The following is a 21,693-nucleotide window of genomic DNA, read 5'->3' as shown; positions in this document are numbered from 1 at the left end:
GTTATCATAGTACCCCCTGGATTTGACATTTTGGGGTGGAGTTTGTCTAGGAGGGTGTTTTGGGAAATTATGTTTTTCATTAACGTTACCCTCCTTTACAAACTGGGTACTATGTTCCACATAGACTTTCTCAGATTTAGGATTAAACTTTTTCTTCTGAGAACTTCTTGTTGTTGTTGCCTTTGACTTAGATGGTGGTGGGCCCGATTTAGTTGTGGAACCTAAGTCTGTGGCATCAACATTTTGTTTGGACTCAGGAGCCGGGTCAATGACTTCTTTACCCTTAGACTTAGAAATTTGGTTTGTGTCCTCGGGTATATAATCATTTGATTCATCATCCGGCACAGCTCCTGGTGTGCTTGAAAATTGATTCAGGATCGGGGGTGGGACATTGTTATATCCCACGCCTCTTTCCTTTTTGCCTCGGAACTCGGGAATGATGTGTTCTAATAAATAAGATGAATTTGAGTAACTTTTTAATTTGAAATTCAATGATTCAAAATCAGCTTTCAAGTTTTCCAATTCTTTTTTCAAAACATTATTCTTATTTATGTGAAAATTGATAGAGTCTTGTTGATTCAGAACACATATTTCAAGTTCCTTGTTCTGACGCTTAAGGCTATCAATCTTTTCTTTAAAAACAGACTCTTTCTGCTTCCAAGCCTTATTCTGTGCAAGCGCGTCAGTCAGTTCCATTAAAGATCTTGAGGCTGCTTGTTTGTAAGCCTCGAGATCTTCAATTCTCTCTTTTAGAGATTGAATTTCTTGTTCATACAATTCACATTTTAAACATTTAACATTTTCTGGTTTGGGAGTTGATGGGTTAGAACTTACCTTGGCATTTGATGTCTCTGCCATGAATGCAAAGCAAAGATTCCCAGCTTTTTCCAGAAACGATGCAGAAGTTGCTTTAGACTCTACTTCGTTGACTTCTTCAACTTTAGCAGCCTCTGCGGGAATTGTCGAACATGGAGATGTTTGAGGAACATTTGACTCTTTTTCGTGATCCTCCTTAATCTCCAAAGATACCACTTCAACCTCAGGTTCTCCTTCATGGACTTCAGCAGCTGGTTCATCGACAGTATATTCTTCATTGGTCGAGGAAACAACAGACTCTGTTTCAGAGTTTTCATCTACTACTGTGACATCAGCCATGTTGATGCTCAAGTTCCATGTCTCGCCTTCATCCCCTTGAACTGCAAGAGCAGTTTCGTTGTTGATGTCGACGTTGTTTGCTGCGGTTTGATTTTGAGGGACCAGTTGTCTCTCAAGGTTGACAGTTGCAGCTGCTGCAGCAGGAGTGGATGATGATGAAGTGGTTCGGAAGGGATATTGGTGACCTTCCCTTCTTGGCTTCGAGCACTCCTTGGCAAAGTGACCAAGTTCGCCACAGTTGTAGCATTTTACTTTGCTTTTATCAAAGCCGAACTTGGATTTGTTGTTTATTGAGAGGGCCTGACCTGTTTTCTTCGTCCACTTTCTGGCCCTTCGGAACGCACTGCCAAGAGCCCACATAATGTCTATGCGTTCCATATCATCTTCGTCAAGCTGTTCATAGTCATCGCTGTCCAGATGACTATTTCCTAGCTTACCCGCCACCATTAAACTGTAGGACTCAATTATCGTGCCTAGAGTTGCCATGTGTTCTTTGGCAACCTCCACTGTTACTGTTCCCAAGCCTTCAGTATTCAACGTTGCTTTCTCCGTTGACTTGGGTCCGGAGTTAGTACTTGAGTTTCCAGAAGTTGATAGTGGGACGGAAGATCTCGTTTCAGTCCCCTTTGATTGATTTGACGTTGAGGAGACAAAAGCAGTCTTCATCGGAGCATGATCAGTTGAATCTGACAAAGGAGGTTTTGACATGTAAAGTGATTTGTCAGAAGTTGATCTCGGTTTTCTGGAAGAGGCTCTTAGTTCAGCCTCTTCGTGTCTGATTTCTTTAATAAAATCAGACAGGAGAATCGTCTCCAGCTGATGACTTCTTCTCATCACCGTCAGAAAGGTGCTCCAGCTTGGTGGAAGTCCTTGTGCAAGACATCTAACTTTCTCAGTCCCTGTAGTTTTGACGTTATAGGACTTGAGTTCTGACATTAGATGGTAAAATCTCGACAGTAACGACTCAATATCTTCTCCCGACTCTGGACTAAACAGATCAAATTCACGCTTGAGCTCCCGTGCGTGAATTTCTCTAAGGGAATCAGATCCTTCACATCGGTCAACCAGTGCGTTCCAAAGAGTTGACGCTGTAGTAAACTGGTTAAACTGATGAAAAAGATCAGTGGAGAGTGCTTGTGATAGTAAGGAGAAGGCTTTCTTCTCAGCATCGAAGGCTATCTTTTGTTCTTCAGATAGCCTAAAGTAACTCAACGACTCACCATCATCATTCGTTGGATGCACCCAACTTGTCTGGACAGCTTCCCAAAGTCCAGGATTTACACCTGTAAGATGAATCTGGAATCGTGTCTTCCAGGTAGTAAAGTCGTTTAATGTCATCAGCTTTGGTGGCTTGTTGTAGCTTCCCGATTCAGAATCGCTTTCGAGAATCGATTGGATCCTCTTGTTGGTACTCGAACTTGAAGCCATTTTTGATCCTTTGGTTAACTTTGAACTGTTGATCGAATGAGTCTGGTTCGATCGGACGAGTGCCTTATTCGATCGAATATGTTCTGATTCGATCGAATGTCTCTCTGGAAAACCGAACTGATCTTCTGAAAGTTATTCGATCGAATGTGTAACTGGTTCGATCGAATGGGTTAACAGATTCGATCGATTGAGTGTATGGTTTGATCGAACGGGTTCTGACAGTCGAATAAGACAGTGATCGAATGGACGGATCGAATGTGTGACTTATTCGATCAACTGGAGACTGGTTCGATCGAATGAACGAATCTGGTTCGATCGAATGAACTTGGAGTATTTCTAGGCGGGAAAAACTGATTCGGTCCAAGTTCAAACTGGTTCGATCGAATAGGAGGGCTATTCGATCGAATGAGTTCCAAAAATAGACTGGTTCGATCGGAAAATCTGGAAATTCCAAAATTAGGAGATTTTGACGGATTTTCGAATTTTGAACCACAAACACGAATCTTAGAAGATCAAGGAGCAAAGTAAGATCAAAATGAGACTTTTAACACAAAAACAGATGAACACCAACCAAAAAACGGATCAAACACACCAAAAACACGAAGAACACGAAGAACGCGAAGAACGTTCTTGACGAAACTCGAACTTTTAACACACTTTTCCAAGATCAAAACACCAAAATATGACAATTTTAACAGTTTTTGACAAGAACACGACGAACACCAAGATCAAAAACACCAAAAATTCGGAATTTTCCGGCAAAAATAACGATTTTCGCGAGAAAAACACGAATTTCACCACGAATCTAACGTGAATCAAGAACCAAAGGCTCTGATACCACTTTGTCGGACCGGTGCGGGACACGGTTTCCCAACGATTCACGGGGCAACGTGTTAGAGTGCGGAATCCTCTAACACGGCGATTCGGTGGTGATCAACAACGCGCGGTAACGATTCCTAAGACGGTTTGACACCTAGGGACGGAGGAAAGGACCGACACGTGAAGAACGGGCAGAGAGTATTTCAGCAGAGTGGTGGTTCGTGACTGTGTGTAGAATGTGTGCTCTCTTGTGAAATTTCCTAAGTTTCGTTTATATATCGAAAACTGGTTCGATCGAATGAGTCTCTCATTCGATCGAACGAGACCTGGTTCGATCGAATCAGTCACTGATTCGATCGAATCAGTTTCTTTTGACATTTTCAGTCCGTTAACTTAGTTTCACGATCGTTATCTTCATATCGAACCATCCTGATAGAACTGGGGACATACACATGACATTTCATGTCCTAACAGAGGAACGCAGAGACTTAGCCGCAACGCGTGAAGAGAACTACAAGCGGCAAATGCAAAAGTATTACAACACGCGGGTAAAACTCTGCAACTTCAATGTAGGAGACTACATACTGCGTAACAACGAGGCTTCGAACCAACAACGCCCAGGAAAACTGGCCCCGGTCTGGGAAGGGCCATACATTATCAAAGAAGTTCTGAGAAAGGGCGCATACCGGCTCGAAAGGCTCGATGGCACTCCCATCCCAAGAACATGGAATGGAGCTCAATTACGCAAATGTTACATGTAGATCAATTCCAAACTTGTAAAGAAAAGGCCTAGAGCCACTTCTAATGGAAATGATTCTCCTTTCACATTGTGTTGATAGCCTTACCTTTATACTTATGAACTTCCCACACTGATATGCCGGTATTCACCGCATAAATATGGGAAGAAGTAAGTCGTTACGTGTGGAAGGCGGCAAAACCCGCATAAACACATAAAACGGTAAAAAATTTCTAAAGAAAAGATAAGGAAAACCTTCACGCAGGTCAGTTATAGGTAAAGTTTGGTCATCCCACTAAATGAAAGTGACGGTCCTACCCGCACAATCATGATAGAGGAAACTGAACATTAACCTATTAACAACCGCGCGTACAAAGGCTAACTTATTCAAAATACTTAGAAAATTTCTAAGGAAAAGATGAGGAAAACTTCCACGCAGGACAGATATAAGTAAAGTTTAGCCATCCTACTAAGTGAAAGTGACGGTCATACCCGCACAATCACGAAAGAGGAAGCGAAACTTAAACTTATAATCTGCCACGTTAAAAAGATAACTTATCTAAGTACTAAAGAAATTGCTAAGTTAAATCAAAATATGCGTAAAATAAACAAGGCAAGGAATTAGCAAATAATCTTTATTCCACCGAAATTCAAATATTACAGATTGCTGGGTACATACCCGCATACAAAAATAAAAATCTACTCTAATGGTGGAAAGGGATCTTCAGGATCAAGTTTCAGGACCACTTCCACTTGGACCCGCACCATCAGTAGAGCGTGGCGGTTCAAGGAAAGCTTTAAGGATAGCTAGCCCATCATCAGCAGCAGCAACTTCGTTCACCTTCTCTACCACCGGATGCGGGAAGGCGGCATACTGATTCACTGCTTGGTCATAAACAGCTTCAGTATCCACATCATACAAAGGGAAGTTGGAAGGCGGGATGCCTTTCTCAACGAACCCTAGACCAAGCAGGAAGCCGGCCTTTTCCCCATCCTCATGAGAAGCGTTGAGGGCTGCGCTCATGGCATCGTCGTATGATGTGTCCGTGAAGACTCGATGCACAACCTACAAGAAAAAATACAAGTGTCAGAACCTTTTCTATGTACAAAGAAAAGTGTAAAGATATGAAATTACGCATACCTGAGACAACGCTTCTCGAAGAAGCCATTCCTTGGTAACCAGAGCTTCCTGGAGGGCAGCTTGAGCTTGGTTACGGGCGCGTTCGGCTTCACTTTTGTTGAGGTTGGCAAGCAACACTTCTTTAGCCGCAGCCTCTTCAACGCCCTTTAGCTTCCGCTCAGTGTGGTCAAGCACCCCCCTCTGGTCCAAGATCTCTTGGAGCTTCTTGGCGTCTTCCATCGCCAAGGCATCATGAGCCTGTTGGAGCGCCTCTAGTATGGCTTTAAGTTCCTCATTCTCGAGGCGTAGAGGCTCAGCAACAGCTTCAGCCTTGGTGGCCCTCTCAGTTGCGTTCCGTGCAGTTTCCTTAGCCAGCCGAAGCTGTTCGTTAACAGCTTGGGCAGCCTTGGAACGGGCCTCGAGACGGGCCAGAACTTCAACTTCAAGGGCCTTGAAGGCCTTCTCCTTCTCCGCAGCAACGGCGGAGAGCCTCCTATTCTCCTCCCGGACAGCCCGCGCCTGAGCTACTTCTTGGATACGAGCTGCTTTTAACTTGTCGTTTTCACGACAAAGCAGCTCGACGCGCGGCTGCATCCGGGCCAGGAGAATCCGAAGCTCATTGGTTAGCCTACCCTCCTGGTAGCTAACCATTGCTTCCCCCAACGCACCACTGGGTGCTGCGTGACGAGCCCACTCCACGCACTCCACAGGCGTGCGAAGGGTTGTTCCTCGGCGGATGTTCCATCGTGGAACATACACTTTATTGGAATCCGACACTGCAAAAAACAAAAAGCAGTTAGGAAAAGATGATATAAAAAAAAAAGGCCAAAAGAACCCTACGCACCTGTAGGGTCGACAACAGGCCGATAGCCGCCAAACCCATCACCTGAACCCAAGGGAAATCCATCCAAGAGGTCAGGCAGATGGGAAGGAGGCAGAGGTTGGCGAGAAGCCCCAAGCATACCTGAAGGATCGGCCGTCGTTGCCGATGACGGAGGAGGCATGGTGAAGGCCGCCGCGGTAGTAGAAACCAACGGAGGTGAACTCACAACCGTGGTCGCCGCTGCGGAGGAGCCCGCAGAAATAGTCACCGCCGGCTCAGTGAAAGATTCAGTAAATATGGCACTGATAGCCGGCGGAGATGTCGTCACAGTTGGAACAGTTGGCTCATCCGGGCGAGCAACTGAACCAACTGAAGCAGGCGCAGACGTCTGGGTCATCGCCTAAGGTAGGTTGACCAAACCTACCGTCATGGGTCCGGAGGTGCTCCTCCCCGCTCCACCCTGGAATGCGGTAGCATCCACGCCTGCAGAAAGAAGATAAGTATAATGATGGAAAGCTATGAAGTTAAAAGTAAAGGAAGTTTGTACTTACGGGTTTTCTTGAGCCTAAAAGTGCGAACAGGCGGGGACGAACCCGATGGAGCCGGCCTCTTTAGGCCGCTCACCGTCGTCATCCTGGGCTGCCCGGAGGTGACAGTCGTCGCAGCTTCCGGAGCAATGGTCTTATCACCACCAGGGTTCCCCGCCACCTCCTCGCTTTCGGTCTCTGAATCAGACCGATTCACCGGATCGGCAGTGGAGGCAACCTTCGCCTTCCCCTTCCCGCCGGCAGCCTTCTTTTTCCGCACCAAAGGAGGACCATCTGCGGATTCCTCATCAGAAGACAAGATTAGAGGAATTCCAGCAGAGGTTTCAGCATTGAGAGGTCGAGGGTTGAATAACTCCTTACCTGGCCGCCTGGCGCTCAGGATCTCGTGGCCTGGCGGGTAGACCTCCACGAACCGATCCGCCGTCTGTTCAAGGATGGGCAACTCATTCTCATTTAGAGCACGAGTACCCATCCGAGTGGGACCATCAGCCTCCCGCGGATGCAGGAGTGACTGCAAGTCATTCCCCTCTGAAATAAAAAAAAATAAACAGTTAGAAGAAAAACCTATATCAACAAAGAAGACAGAGCATACCGTAAGGGACAGAGTTCAAACCGTATTCGAGGACGATGGGAACCTGTGACGCCTCCTTCCACACCGGCTCATCCCAAGCATCACCATCCCAGACTCCGCAAAGCGGTATACCGGAGTCTGGACCCGGGAGATCTTGGCGAATCACTCCGCCTCCTGGTAGTTGAGGGCGTGAAGGGCGGGGAGTGCTCTCCCATTCTTAAAGGTCATCGCAAGGGGGACGACGCGAGCGGAGATATAAAAAAACTCACGCTTCCACGACCGAAGACTGCGCTCGGTAGCGCAGATCTTCAACCCCATGATCCGATTGACCAAGGTGTACCACCCCTGGATGCACCTCCAGGAGTAGAAGGTCATCAACCGATCTACGTGGGGCTCCACGCCCAGAATGAGGCACACCCACTCAAAGTGGCGGATCTTGGCGATCGCCATCGGGTGTACCTCCGTCAGATGCACACCGTGCCTCTCCAAGACACGGTATACAAACTTCGTCAATGGGAACCTGAGATTCCCATAAACGAAGAATGCAGCGTACACCCCTATCTTGCCCTTGGGGGCATCGTACACCGTCTGGTGTGGCTCCGGAAACTCAGGCTCGAACGGCTCGAGCATGAACTTCGGGACGACGTACCGATAGAGGTCGGCCGGAAGAGCACACTGGCACTCGCCAGCTGTACTCTTGTCATCCTTATCGGAGGTGGACGACGGATTCTCGACGAACACGTCAGACTCCTCGGCAAAAGAAGACATGTTTCGGATGCACAGAAACGATTTCAGAATGCTCGACGGAATAGTGAGTATTCGCCGGAAATCGTTTAGAAGATGAAGAGAGAAGTGAAAGTGTGAATTACAAAGGACCCTCTCCCCCTTTATATACTCATCGCAATTAATGCGATGAATTTAATGCGGAAGAGAGAGAAATCGCAGGTGCAATGAAACTATGACACGTGGCAAAGAGCAAGCTGGCAACAGCTGTTGAAAGGACGCGTGCCATTAATTTCGCAGCCACGCGCCCGAAAAATCGCGCCCACGCGCCTGTAAAAGCGCCTGGAATGACCATATACTGTCACGTCGCCATAACTTCCTGCACGTCCTGACACTGTCAGAAGAAACCGTCGGACGACGTTTCAATAGTTTGGACTGTTCTTACCCGTTCACCAACTTTTCGAATTTCAAAAAGATTCAAAAGTAAGCGGGAAAATACCCCTTACCTTGGCAACCAAGAAACTATAAGACAGGTGCGAGTACAGTGTTAAGGCAAAACCCTTCACATACTTGGTACCTGCAAGGAATTGAAGCCAAGAATACCTCGGCAACCAAGTAACCATAAGACGGGTGCGAGTACAGTGTCAAGGCAAAACCCTTCACATACTTAGCACCCGCAGGGAATTGAAGCCAGGAATACTTTGGAAGTAAAGTAACTATAAGACGAGTACGGGTACAGTGTCAAGGCAAAACCCTTCACATACCTAGCACTCCGCAGGGAATTGAAACTAAGAAGGATCTTCTAGGCAGTGCTTGTGGAAACGGGAATAACATCCCCGCATAGCGGGAACGTCGAGAACTAGACTGTTTGAACCTCCAAGATGGAATTGGTTGTTTAAACATAATTGATCACTATGTTCAAAACTACCAAAACCTCATGGAGAATCTACACAAGTGGAACTCAACGCTCCTGACTTGCGAGGAGGTTACAGACCTACCCGCATCACACCCAAAGATCAAGCAGAAAAGTCGGGAATTTCTGCGTGGCATTAGGAAAACCGCGGGAAGAATCCCCACGGAAAACCTTAAAACTAAAAACCCTTTTCAAAACCCCTTGCTAAAGTCAAAAAGTTCACCTCACTTATTAATAATTCATGAGAAGAACATTGGACTGGGGGGACTTGAAGAGGTAGGTCCCAGCAGAGCCCAGTTGGACCCGCAAGACTCACCTTGAAGAGGGACGTCTGCGCAAGGACCAACTGCTTCCGCAGGACCCACCATGCCCAGAGAAGACCTTACGCGCAGTACGCCAGCTGTTCCCGCAGGGAAAGCCTCCCAATGGTGAAGTACCCCGCTTGTTCCCTCAGCTGCGGATACAAGCCATCAGGGAAGGCTACCCGCACTAATAGCAAGGCTACACGCACAAGGCACTAACTCTTGATACTTCAGTAATGTCACCTGAAGGAGTGAGCAAGGCAGGAATACTCCCGCCCAAATGAGCCAGTCCGTATGCTTCTGGAAGATCTTTTGTACTATACCTGCCAAGGTATGGGCAAAATAGACGATCTGACCAAAACAGCCCACGAACCAATCACAGGGTGACAGCTCACCGACAACAGTACGAGGAGGAGCACCCTCTAGTACTGTTTGTCACTATTAGCCGCTGCCTACTCACCAACCCTCACTGTGGGACGTGCGTAGCCTACAGTTGGTGGAACAGTGCATAGCCGGCAGTAAAGAAACAGTATACAGCCGGCCTTGTCACTATCGCAGCCTATCCACCAACCAGCATGGCTTGTGTGTAGCCCACTGTTGGTAGAACAGGAATACTATTCAGCCGGCTGTACTTTCTTCGAAACCTACCTTCGGCTATAAATACTCCAACACCTTGGAATGGTAAGGACACTATCTGATATCTCATTATCTTATCTTCTCTAGCAATATCTTAATATACACTTATATTCAGAGCAATCTAGTCTGATTCTCACGCCGGAGGGTGGTCACAAGGAGGAACCCCCCCTTCTCAGTGACGAGCTTACGGTGTCTGTTTTGCAGGTCACATGAAGAACAACTTTCTTTGCTGGACCTCATCCTCGTGGGAAACATCTATTTAACCCCCAGATTATCCGTAATCTGCCCGGGGTCAATTAGTGTTTCTTCAACTACCATGTATGACGTGCCCACATGAACATTGTCTTCTTGGGCGAGAGATGAGTGTGAGGGTGTGTACGGGCAAGGGTACCATCGCACAACACTTCAAACATTAACTTATTTAATCTTTTAACAATCAATCTTAATCTTTCATCACATCACTACTTTTATTACTTGACGTGTTATTTTTCTACAAGCTCACAACACATGCTAAAACTTTGTATAACGTTTTCAGGTAGGCTAACACATCATACTTTTATTATGATTCAAAATTATTTTATTTAAAAAAAAATCTGGTTATATAGGGGGTGTTTGGAATTCCTTATTTTACCTCATTATATCTTTTCATTAAGTTAATAAGTTACAAATGTGTAATTTATAAAACTTTTCCTCTCATAATATAAACAATCACAAACACCTTATTATTTTTCAAAAAGTTAATAAGTTAATAAAAATAAGCAAACCCAAACACCTCATAGTCTCTACGTTGTCTCTCCTCATCATCACAATGGATTTATTTTTATGCACATGTTTATAGACACTTGGCACACGTACATTTAGTAGTTTCGATTATCCAGATGTATGAATAAACTAAAGGTTTTGTTTATGCTGTTTAACTTTTTTTATAATATGGAGTGGAGTAAAAACCTTTTTTTATTATTAAAAGAAAAAATTACAAATTTTGTCTTTTAAATATATGCAATTAATGAATCATGTCATTTAAAAAGTTTATTTGTGGGCGGTGTCATTTACATGGCATGCTTGTTTGATTTTCGTCATTTTGAGTAACTGAAATCCAAAACCCCCGCTAAGTCTTGACATGTTTGGATTTAAATGAGTTTTTGGATGCAGTTAGTGTAAATGACAAAAAGGAAATGTATTTTGTCATATAAAGGACACCGTCTTCAAATAAACTTTTTAAAGGACCTGATCCATAAATCCTATATATTTATATGACAAAATTAGTAATTCTGTTTTATTAAAAAGTCATTATATATTTAGAACTTATTTTCTCTATTCTTACAATTACAACTAAAGAATCAAACTCATTTTCTTAATAAAAACTTTTAATTTTTGTAACAAAAGTATGACAGAGTTTCAGTCAAATGGATTCCTTGACACTGTTGAAAGTTGATCTTAAAACATGTTATCGAGAAATTCAAGCGGCTAAGTGAAAGAGTTTAACTAATTATTATTTAATTAATAGTTTGAATGGTAAAATTTTTTGGTTTAGTAGTACATTTGTTTGCATGTTTGTTTTATTAGCTTGAAAGTTTGGAAATTTGGATGTATAAGAAGTTATTTAATATACATAGATGGTCAAGGCCATGCAACCTGTGTGCAAATGTCAAGAATTATAATAAACATTGATCTTGATTGAGATCAATTTTATATGTCATATTCTTAGGTTTGATTTCCAACATACACCTCTTGTTCTCCCTTGTTCACAATAAATTATCCTGTTAGAAGCTAAAAACATAATTTTCAAATAGGTATTGTATCAATATAGAAATATTAAAAAGTTGTTTTAACTTATCTATTTGATTTTAAAAGAATACATGATTAAAAACAAATGTTATGTGATTGCTGTACAACTATAAAACCATCTTGATCAACGACATTAGCTTTGTTTTTAACATTCGGTATGCAATCCAACAAAACAAATGTCATTTTTATATTATTTGTATTTAATTATTTTGTTATGTTATGGAAATCACCTTAGCATGTTCGCTATGGATATGTTTCATATCATACGGTGTCAACTCAGTGTCAAGGTTTCATATGACACATAACTGTTAAGAGTGGGTCAAAACAAATTTAACATTCTATTTATTTTAATATATACTTCAACTTTTCTAACTTGTTAAGTAAAAAGATAGAAATGTCCCCTCATTGTTTACCCTATGCACGTACACGCCCTCTACAACACAACCATCACCTATCGGTTCATTGCCATCGTCGTCTTCACCATTCCAAATCCCCATCTCCGGATGCCATCACAAAACATGTTTTTATTTGGTTCTATGGAAATGACGAATAAGAAAAACATATATATATATGTATATATATAATCACTAAGACAAGGACATAAACCTACATAAATGGATGATATAAGCAGAATGCTCATAGGTCATAAGTCATGACATAGTTGGTTAATTCTTGGGCTTTGTAGGTTTGTAGTCTGATAATGTTTGGATATCTCTTTGAATCGTGTACGTATCACTGTCAACGTTCAAGTTTTTGGTGATACTGTCCAAATATTTCATTACATAATTAAATGAGAAATCAAGAATGCGTACGAAAATTTGTTAAGAATTGAGAAAAATGTGTACTAAGAAATGACCAAAAGCTTGTCTTTTATTATTGGGGAACCGTCACAGTGTTTTGTTGTAATATCATAACTAGTCATAAAACAACATGCATGTTGGTTTTAATGTTTTGTTGTAATATCATAACTAGTCATAAAACAACATGCATGTTGGTAGTTAAAACCGTTAACGGATATTCACTTACATCAACAGAAAAATCATCATCAGCAACTCTGTTACAACTAGTGGTTGGCTCGTTAGTCGTAACTTGTGTACTGCTGATCGTCCAACTTACTGATAATGATGCATACTTATTGTTTATAGCAGTTGCACCAATGCCTAGTTGCAAATGATAGACCGAGTTGCTATGGATCACCGCCACTACGAACAACCAGTTACCACTGATCAACAGCGAAGGCACCACAAGGGTGCTGCCCCTTGGAACTCAATGTTTTAAAACCCAATTCTTATACTGTACTGGGTTGAACTTAATAATGATACAACCGGTAATACCGTAAAATACAACTTCAACTCAAAAAGTAAACCAAAACTACATATTTCCATAATAAAAAAAATCATTTTCCAACATGTTTTTTAAAAGTCTATAATAGTTTAATGACATTTGAGTGTCAAATGCATCACGTTCACGATTACTTGAAAGATAAAATTCGTTATCATCGCCATTCTCATCAACAAGAACATAACTATTTTCATTATCTATAATATAAAATAAGAATCTTTAGTTACCAATAATCATGATATAGTAAAACTGAGTAATGGAAATTGGAAAGCCACTAAGTTATAATGGATAGTTTAAAAATTAAAACTCAAAATTGAACATGAGTATAAACTAGTTCGTCGGTATTCATAATACCAGATTGGTGGTTCAAAAACTATACTACCCCCTAATTAGACCAGACTCTATTTTACATGTGATGTCTTTGATAGCCAGTATAACCGGTAATACCAGACGGATTGAACCAGGTTTTAAAACGTTGCTTGAAACCCTAAATAAACCTTCTAATTCATGTATTCTTATTTATTTGGCTTTAATTAAATCCAAACTAAACTAAATGAATAAATATTTATCCTCCATTCTAATGTTAGTCTTTGATTAACTTAAACGATTTATCATTTATAAACAAAGGTACAAAATCATGTAAATTCAAATACAAATTAATATCAGTTCACATGTATATTATGAAAGTGATAGGTTTAAATCCTTATAAATATTTGAGTTGTACTCTTATGCTTAATTTACTTGTACATTATATCAACACCTCAAAATAAAACAAAATATACATTGAAACGTCAACAAAAATAAGCATATTGTAATGATAAGTTCGTTTTTGTTTAAAACACAATATATTAAAAGATATTGAAGAAATAAAAAATGTAAATGAATTTGTTAATTAAAATGGATAAAGATAGAGGGTTTATGTGTAACTAATTTACAAATTAACAATGTTGTATTGAAGTTAAATGATCATTTATGTGACTACTTTTTAAAGTAAACATTCTTAAGCGTACATGATGTTAAATTACTATATTGGCCTCATATTTTCAAAATTTTATACATTAATGATTGTATTTTATGCATCAATGATTGTATCTCTTAAAATTTATGAGGTCTTTCACTCATACTTTATATATAGTATATAGATGAGTTTCAAAAGAGAATAAAATGTATCGAATTATGAATGCTTAAAGTCCTTAAACCATGACTATGTGACCCTTTATAAAGTGAATTTGTAAAAATTCCGTGTTTGTCAAATTTTCGAACTCATAAAATAATTATGGAATATGAAACTAATGTTATAAACTAACATTATAGCAAAATAATAAGAGATAAACATGTATGGAGAAACAGAGATATTTTTTATTCAGGTGTAAAATATAATGAGATACAATAAGATATTTATAGGTGAGGAAAACTTGAGGAATAAGCTAATATATATGTATTAGGTACTAATAACCATAATATTAATATATTTATAACACTTCCCTTTGGTTATCAATTTAATACGTTTAGAGATGTTGTCTCATTAAAAACATTGCTAGGAAAACCCAGTAGGACAAAACCATAGCTAAGGGAAAAAGAGTGCAACGCGTATTATCTCCCACTGATTTATACATCCTTTAAAATGATAAGTATCTATCTTTTGTGATCGTTGCCCAAAACTTTTGTAGTCAATCATTTGTGTCTTGAACTTTTTATATGCGAATCCTTTAGTTGAACAATGTTGCATAAAATATAACCCAGGTAGATATATGGCCAATATTATTACTATTGGAAATAAACGAGTATACACTCCCACATCTTCTAACTTGTTAATAACTAATAATATTTATTAGATCATCAAATTAATCTAATAACACTAAAAATAACATTAAAATTACCAACATTTCCCCTCCATTTTAGTGAGATCCATAATCAACTTAAAACGATTCCTATAACACATGTTATGCATAAATGAAAATGTCATACGGATTGAATTTTCAACTTAGTATATAACATTCAAATATTAGAATGCCATGGTATCACTACGGATTGAGCCTTATTATCCGTTAAATACATGAAGTTAATATACATATGAATTTACAGATTCAAAATTCTTATTCGACACAATATTTTACTAGCATGTGTCAAAATCCTTAAATAATATATCAAACCTAAGTTTGAGCTTCTTGAAGTGATATTGTCTCCTTTGTGTAGATGTTACCGTGGTTCTGTGCATACCTTCTGCACATGTGGCGCTACCCTTTTGGTGCTTTTTTAGCACGGTACTGGTACAGACGGTGGTCCCCAGGTGTACCTCGATCCAAGTGGTGTCTCCATGCTAGCTTCTCTATGGGGCGCGCCTACTAGTTGCTTTCCTTTGATGAGCTGGCCTTTTATAGTCTTAACCCAAATCGAGAACCATGTGTATCTCTTCACTTACCTGTGGTGGATTTCCTTCTGAGAGTGGTATCTGGGTAGGGACTGATGAGGCGGGTTGATATACAAGCTTCCCAAAAGGGACGTTCCAACCTAACATTCCACGATTCCATACTCGAGGAATTAATGAAGATGATTAGGTAAACCAGTGACCCGTCAGTGAACTAAATAACCGCTAAAAAACAAATTTGCTTAATTAAATATATTTAGAGTTAGCCAAAAGTACACATCACAAGTGATTACAAATTTAGTTTTAAGAAATCATATATTCAAAGTTAAATATCTCAATAATTAGATCTTTGCCCTGAGTTTAAAAGTGCTCAAATTTGTAATTAGTCAAGAAAAGTTTGAATAAATAATAGTTTATGACATGCTGATATATCTTAAAAAGCATTATCTAAGATTAACACAACTTTCTTAGTTAAGAAAAGTTTGAATAAATAATTGTTTCTAAATATATTTTGAGAAACATTTTGTTATGTTAAGAAATGCGTGTTAATATATGCTGACATACAGACATAAGCTAACTGAGTGAAACATTTAATGTTAAAATTATTCTTTAAATTAGGATAATGACTCGTGTTACATACGGATAAAAAAATGAAAATGTCATATTATATATATATTAAAACACAACTTCTGAACAGCTTCTCATGTGTACTCTTTGCCTCATTTGTTGTACACAACTTCTGAACATGCTAAAGCCTGCGAAGAGAACCAACATGTTTTTGTCCCTCTGGCTTTTGATACCTTTGGCTCCTTGGCACCGGAAGCTATCCGTTTCCTAACCAGGGTCCAACAGGTTGTGCATAGCAATGTGTCGACTCCAAAGGGGCAGGGGTATGTCTTTAGCAGGTTAGGGTTTGCAATTCAGAAAGGGGTGGCGGCGCAGCTTGTTGCCCGCCTACCTGCTATGTTGATGTAATATATATGTTTCTATATAATGAAAAATGAGTTTTATACGCTTTGTTTGTTTGTATTCATAGTTATGTTGTTTGTATCTTTTTGTTTGTAAACTGTTGCATGGTTAGTGCTCTTCCAGTTATGCTTTCTTAGGTGTAGAGGTAGGGTACCAAAAAGACCCAAATACCCTTAAGTACCACCCTCGGGTCACATAGAATTTTCTTATAAGCCACCCGCGGGACATACGGATCACCCGCATATCACGATAGAGGAGGAACGTCCTCATAACACGCGCGGAAGCATCCGGGCATCCTCAAAAGTCATCCGCAGGACAAGACATCTGTCCGCATAAAACAACTGGAGGATAATGCCAGCGGGACAGCTGTCACCATTCAAGTACTCTCTAGAAGAAGGCTCACGATTCTTACTTGGGGAATACGTGACATACTAACCAATGAACAAAGGACACCTGGCCAGGTTGTTATAACCGTGCACATGGCCAGGGCGCGATCCATCCTATCAGCTGGTGACGCGTGTCCAGGTTGTTATGCTCATGCACATGAGACGTATAGCTTAACCTATCACAAGAGGACACGTGTCTAGGCGGTTATCAAAGGTCTTCTGGAAGAGGACAGCTGCCCCAATCATCTTTCATCATCCATCGGCTATAAGTACCTTGTCAAACGGTATGAGGGATTCATTCACTCATCTATATTCTGACTGCACTTAGTCTATATACTTCAGTACTTTCTCGATTACGAACGTTACTGATTCTCACGCCGGAGGGTGGTTACAGGAAGACCCCCCCTCTTGTCCTTCCTGTAACAAGACTCACGGTGTCTGTTTTGCAGGTTCCGGTCACTGGACTTCGGGAAGTCTTACTCGTATCGTGTTGGTAGTTACCGTATTATACCTTGTGGACTCATTAGATCCAGGACCCATACCCGGGGATTGGATCTGTGTTTCTTCATTGGCGCCATCCATGTTTTGTGTTAGAACAGCAATAGTTTTCGTTGGTTTTTTGGTTTGTTTGATATGAGTAAACTTTCTGAAGGGCCGACGGGAACCCCTGCACGTGATTCATGTGTAACTAACACAGAAGCACCTCCGGGTCTTAGTGTTTTTACACGTATTACAACTCCAAGTGGCCGTACTCTTGAGCATGTCACAACTCCGGGGTCAAGAATCACCAATGTAACACATGGGGGTTTTACCCTAGAGAATGTTACAACACCAACCGGTCCCACTCCCACAGATATGGGACGTGGTTCGGCACCAGAAGGTTCAAATCTGGGTAACCTAAGACGGATTACGGAAGAAACTCGCCGAAAGCGGCCAGTGTTGGATCTAGAAGATGATTCAGGTGACTCTGACGTGGCGAGATCTCACAACGTAATTCCAGATCTAGAGGACATTTAACTCCTGAGGAGTGGCTTCATGTGCAACAACAAAATTTGGTGGCTGAATATGAGCGCAGAAAACGTGATGAACGATTTCATGCCCACACTTTGAATTATGAGGAATCTCTCAGGAGATCCCCTTCTCCTCCACCAACAGTAAGAGGAAGTCAGCTTCGTTACAGCCAATCGGCGGAACCAGAGTTTGGTGAATTACCGAGGTTACGCCCTCGTCCTCGTATAAATATGCGGATGCCATCTTACTTAGAAGAGTTTGATTGTTACGATTCATCCTACCACCTGGGAGATTATAGTATGTATACCGGTGACAGTAGGATGAGTTCTCAGGCAAAAAGCAGCCGTCCGCATGACATAGTCCGCCACACCGAATACCATAGCAATGCGGAACGAGACTTCACTAAACCGTATCGCCCGGCGGCCTTTGCCGAAAAATCAAAATTCATAGCAGCAATTGCCACCGCACCCTTCCCTGTCAATGCCAAAATATCTACATTAGTAGGCAAGTACAATGGTATGACTTATCCAAGTGATCATCTCCTGAACATCGTGGCAGTAGGTGGTGCCAGTGGTTGGACGCTCCCTAATTGGTGTCATATGTTCGTGTTGACACTAACAGGGGCAGCAAGAGAATGGTTTGAAAAGTTACCCGACGGTGAAATTTCTATTTGGGATGATCTGGTGAAAAAATTCTCTCAGCAGTTCAGCCAGCAGAAGAAACATACGCGAGACCAATCAAAAATTTTAGATGTTGTCCGCCGCGATAACGAGTTCAAAGAAGACTTTATCACCAGGTTCAACGACGAGAGCTTGAACATCGGCGGAATCAGTAAAGATGGGTCCGGAACAAACAAAGGCAATGAACGAGCAAGTCCAGGACCTCTTACAAGCCGGGATCATCCATTCAATCCGCTACCAGACATGGGTTGCTAACCCAGTCATAGTTCCCAAGAGCAACGGAACATGGCGGACGTGCATTGATTTCAAAGATCTAAACAAAGCATGTCCCAAGGATTGTTATCTGATGGTCGGTTAATTTGTATATGTTTTAGTTCGTTTATTATTTAGTTTTAACTGTTTATTCTAGAACTATCGATACTTCATACGTGTATTATTGGATTTCAGGTCATAGGCGTTAAAGTACTCATTATGGACCTGTTATGACACGGAATGAAGACCCGGGATGTCCAGCACGCGAAACGATAACATTTGTTGAAGATTGGCTGTAGCAGAACCCATCGCGTACCGCGATGGGACTTAAATGAAAACGTTGACTTATGGTCAATCGCGGTACGCGATGGGCCATAGAAGACCCCGTCGCGTACTGCGACGGGAGTGCAGACGGGATTTTGAGTTTATATCTTTATTTTCATCAACAACAAACCCTAACTCCGTTTTGACGAACCATAGGCGATTCCAGCAGTCCAAGAAGGCGATTTCCACCATCCTAGCTAGTGTCAAGATCCTCCGCATGATCTATATCACCCTTATTGAAGATATGATGATGTCTCGGCTCGGCTAATCTCCTTGAATCGCACCCGGGATGTATAGTTTGTAATCTTTACAGTTTTTCTCTTGTGATTAAGAACACTTGTATATTGTTATTGATGATTGATATATGATTATTGATGTTTAGTATATTTGTGTGTTCGGTCGGTTTAGGTTTACGTTGGTCTGAACGATCTGTTACAAGTTGCTAGATAATTAGTCATATAACTGTTTGGTTAGATTGAATACGATAAAACCTACAATTACCCTTAACTGAGTCACACTGGCAAGGACCGTTTGATAACCAGTGCCGTGTGTAAAGTAATTGTTGACGTCTAAGGTTTTGTCTGGTTAATCAGTTTTCAGTTAATCATTAATAATAAATCTGTTAGGTTGCATGAGATACTGTTTGGTTGGTTACTTGAATTCCCGGGTGTGATTTGCTTTGTTAACTTCTTAATACTCGTTTACTTGTTCGTTGCTTAGTTCTCTTAATTTAAACTATTTCTTGTGTGATCAGCACTAAAACCGTTTACTTTATAATATTAAACCTGTTACACGAATTACATTAACCACATACTCCTTGTGATATGATACCCTACTTGCTCTAACTATTTAGAATAATTAGGTTTTTGATTGACTCAAACGACGGCCATCAAAATGGCGCCGTTGCCGGGGAGTTAGTGCGCATAGTGTTTTTCGTGTTATTATATTTTCTTGTTTAATTTAATTTTTAGTTTTTAGTTTAAATTTTATTTTACTTTATTTTATTTGTATTTTTTCATTTTACGCGGGTTGTGTTAGTTGTGCAGATTACAGGTTTGTGCGCACCCGCCATTCGGGCCGACAATCTTCGTTAGTTTACGAGCCCGAAATCGAGAGGTTAGCTGGGCAGAAACGAGTGCAAAACAGAAACTCAGAAATGGAAGACCAAAACAAAAACCAGAACCAGAACAATAACCAAAACCAAGATCCACTTCCACAAACTAACATGTTTCACCCAGAAAACATACCTGACCCACCAAACTTCAATAACCAAAACAACTCAGTTCGTGCTTTCCGAACCCGAAACCAGAACCCAAACCGAAACCAAAACCTTGACCAGGCTGGACCATCAGCTCCAAAAAATACTCGCAATCGCAGATATCAGAGAGAGCTTGATGATGTTCAACAAAGTAATCCGGCAGAAGATGAAGACGAGGGGGAAAATAATAATAATGGAAACGAAGGTTTGGAGTTTGATAATGAGGTAGACAGATGAGTTAGAGATATTCGGGAAGTTGAGCCCGAAAACGAGGGTTTTGAGCGGGAAGATGTGGGTTATGATAATCGAGATGAAGAAGTGGAAGAGCCGGTAATTCGAAGACGGGCTGAACCCATTAACGGACACCGAAAGGATCGAGAAAGGGTAAATCGGGCCGAACGGCCCGAGAGAGTTCGTGGTATTCCGGTTAACCGGGGCGGTATGGGAAACCCCGGGGGGCAAAAGAGAAATTACATAGCCCCGACTCATGGTGTTAACAGTCGGTTCAGACCGGCTATCTCAGACGGAGCATCCCCGTTGGTTCCACAGGAACGAGTGCAGGGACAGCAAAATTTTAAGTCCCGGCCATCTTACATCAACATCGTTCCTCATTTTAACGGGATGGCTTCGGAAGACCATATTCGCACTTGATCAATTTTTCGGCTGTTTGCGGGTCTATTGGTGATGGTACGTACGATCAGGATGAAGTCCGGTTGCGGTTATTCCAGTTCTCATTAAAAGACAAAGCGAAACTGTGGTTTAACTCGTTACCAACACACAATATCAGAAACTGGGCCGAGATGCAACAAGTTTTCCTAAACGAGTTTTATTCAAAGTCGAAGACTACCGAGGCCCGTTCAGACATTCGTCACTTTTCACAGTTTCCAGGTGAGCTATTCCATGAAGCGTTTACCAGGTATAAGGATATGATCAGAAAATGCCCACATCACAAAATCGAACTGTGGGAACTGGTAAAGTGTTTTGTTGATGGTTTGACTTACGAGGACCAAAAGCATCTTAAGGCCTCGTGTAATAGTCAGTTGTTGAATCATCCTAAGGAAGATGATTGGGAATATTTGGAGTTCATGTGTGAAGACTCCAAGGCAGAAGCAGTAGCTGAAAGACGAAGAAGTGGTAATTCATCCAGATCAGTTAAGTCAGTCACGAGTGAGTCTGAAAGAATTGCTTAGTTAGAACGTGAACTGGCTGGGTACAGAAAGGGTAAGAAGAAAGAAGTCGGGAAGGTTGGAGTGAAATTCCCGGTTTGTGAAGATTGTGGTGAACTCGGGCATAAGGCAGAAAAATGCCCCGAGTATTAGGAGGATGACACCGAGGAAGTTAATTATGCTTACGGGGATTCCAAAGGTCAAGGGTTCAATTCAAACACATATCACCCGGGCCTGAGGAACCACCCGAATTTTTGTTACGGGAACGCGTCTTCTCAGATGAACCCGAACTTTCAGGGATCGAGTCAGAACAGATCACAGGGTAATTACCGTCAGAGTGGTAATCAGCAGGGCTCGAGTAATCAGAATTGGGGGT

Source organism: Bidens hawaiensis, unplaced genomic scaffold (assembly GCF_021521415.1).
Source record: "Bidens hawaiensis isolate Kalapana, Puna unplaced genomic scaffold, B.hawaiensis_p1.1 tig00016274_1, whole genome shotgun sequence".
In the NCBI taxonomy this organism is placed as follows: domain Eukaryota; kingdom Viridiplantae; phylum Streptophyta; class Magnoliopsida; order Asterales; family Asteraceae; genus Bidens; species Bidens hawaiensis.
The sequence above is the reverse complement of the archived record's forward strand: the minus strand, read 5'-3'. Positions refer to the sequence as shown.